At 36.8% G+C, this 2,500-nt stretch overlaps 1 protein-coding gene across 3 annotated transcripts in view; it reads left to right on the forward strand.

Moving 5' to 3' along the window:
- Positions 1-621: 621 nt before the first annotated feature.
- The window catches only part of LOC125949382 (uncharacterized), a 4,859-nt gene continuing 2,980 nt past the window's right edge, over positions 622-2,500 (forward strand). Inside the window, exons 1-2 of one of the 3 annotated variants that reach the window (XM_049676359.1) lie at positions 622-667; positions 2,322-2,500. The exon at positions 2,322-2,500 is cut by the window's right edge and continues 208 nt beyond it. The gene's annotated coding sequence lies outside the window, so the exon portion shown is untranslated. Of the gene's footprint in view, positions 668-1,749; positions 2,201-2,321 lie in introns of those variants that run through there. The other 2 variants (XM_049676357.1, XM_049676360.1) reach the window with 2 other exon arrangements.

Here is a 2,500-nt window from a genome sequence, read left to right on the forward strand (position 1 = left end):
GGATATTCTTAATATGCATATTATAAAAATATAAACATATTTCTATCGTTTAAACGTTAATCTACTTTAAAGAAACTGTACAAGATAGGTGCTTTTAAATGATTTTTTAAAGGATAAACAAATAATGTTTCGAACAAATATAGTCTATATAGTTTTAAAATGGTTTTTGTTGCTTGTCTCATTAGAATTTGAGTTTTAATTTTCATTTGAACAGTCGTTGGTTTTAACATGGCACATTGTTACATATTAATGAATTCGTACGAAACTTTCCTTTGGCAACGACATTTTACTAATATTTTCAAATTATTTTCAAACCTCCGTTTCCATTAATTTTAGCACTCACCAATGAATGGCTGATCCTGCACTGGTTTATTCCAGTGAGCAGAAATAAGTTTGAAAAATATGCGTTTTTCTATACCAGACTCATTGGCATGACTCAGCGGTGAGCGACTTTACTCGGTTCATATCGGTTTTCTTGCCGAACATAATTCGGGTACCCGAATTTAGTCGAAGACGAGTTTTCCGGGTTTTCCGAAGCCACATGCGACTAGCACATCACCATAAACACGAATCAACCTACGGTTTCGCAATTTCCACAATAAACTTTTCAACAGTTTCGATCAGCTCTCGCGGAACGAGGACGTACAATTCGACACTTGGTCTAAAGGTGCTCCTTTTTTTAATTTCGATTTTAACGATCCTGCATCTGCCTTTATTATCTGTTGCCATTACCATTATGTTTATTATTGGTTTCAAAGTAATGAAATATCATCAGTGTGAGTGACATGTAGAGAATCTGTTTGATGTGACTTCGATGTTTAATGAAGTAAACGGCAAGTTTAAGAATATTGCGTGAACGATACCATGTTTAGTGAAAGCAAAACATCATGTTTCTGGCGGAAGAGTTTTGAAATACAGTTCAACAAGGAATACAGAGCTTTTGTTGCTCGAAAACCCAACGTGAAATCATTCGGAATTCAATTATTTGTACAACCTCGCTGTATTACCACTGTCTCCAATTCTGCAAAGTCCTGTGTGATTCCTGAAAATCGTGAAAGAATAAATGATTTGTGCCGTTTGGGTCTGTTGTGATTCTAATTAGTCAACACCAAGCATACCTTGGGAAGGCTGAACGAAACGGCATACTAACACGGCATCGTACCGGTGTTAACGTCAGGTTCGGCTTTGCTTCAGTTTCATAATCATCCTTTTCGAATTGTTGAAGAGTCATAGAGCAAAGACTTGCACGTGTGTAGCTAGAGAGGAAGGGATTTGAGTGAATAGCAATCACGCCAGCCTTAAATAAGTATACCTAATTCGTTTTAATATATCATGCAAACCTATGAGTTCAGCAAACCAGACTAGAAGAGCCCTGGAACCCTCACAATGACTGAATACATATAAGTTAAGTGTAAATGTTGATTCTTGTCCGGATAAATTCAACCGGCTTCATTATATTTTCCACTACATCTGTCAGTATTACTTAACTGTTTAAGATAACTAGGGGTGTTAGTCCAAAGGGAACTGTTAAAATTGAAGCAAATTAATTGAATTGCACATTTATAATTTTTATGCATTAATCATTTTGGTTGGGTGTTTCCAATAACCTAATGGGTGATAACAGCATACTTTTTCGATATTCCTTTTATGTTTCGTCTTTGGTTGGCATCACTGCGCGGCTAAAGATCTTCGTAAGGCACATCCCAATTGATGATATTAACAATAAAATTAAATAAAACAAAGATTTGATATGGTCGATTGGTTCACCAGTCACTGGTGAAAGTGATGTAGAGTAAAGGACGCATTTAAACACATAAATCTAATTCTTTTTTATTATTGTGCATTCTTGCTTCCGCTTTCAGTTGAACCAGTTATAAATATTTGACTGAAAAAAGGTGGCAGAAAACTGGTCCACAAAATACTGCGGCAGAAAAATTCCCAAACCGACAGCCAAACGAATGGCGTGATTACTTTTTATTGTTATCCGGTATTCAACTCGATGGCCGATTGCAGGACTTCATGTACACACACTTGTGCCCAGTCACGCTTGACATTGCTATACCGTTTTTGTACGAAATGCTTCCCCTGTCACAACCTACAGCGGGAACTGTAGGCTGCCGGTAAGCGACGTGGACGATGCGTTTTGGAACCTGTGTGACAATCTTAGTTCATTTACCATTCCATTCGGATGCAAAGCTAGGTGAGATTTTCAGTGAAAAACGATTCATATTTACGCTCAATGCGAAAAGTGTTTAAAATGGTTTCGCTTTACCTGCGTAATGAAGTGAAGGAATCCATTATGTGTTTTCTATTTCCTGTAGCTATCAATAGGTTGTGAAGCTGTTGCTGTAGTGAAAGAGTGAATAATCGAAAGAGTAGTGTTATAAAAACGATCAACAATATTCGGATATGCAAGCACTTTGATCAATTTGTGCCTGCACAATTAAGCATCGCTAAGCTTTTCCGAGGAAAATCAGATTTAGTGTTTGTGCTTGAATAA

This window comes from Anopheles darlingi, chromosome 2, assembly GCF_943734745.1.
Source record: "Anopheles darlingi chromosome 2, idAnoDarlMG_H_01, whole genome shotgun sequence".
NCBI lineage: Eukaryota > Metazoa > Arthropoda > Insecta > Diptera > Culicidae > Anopheles > Anopheles darlingi.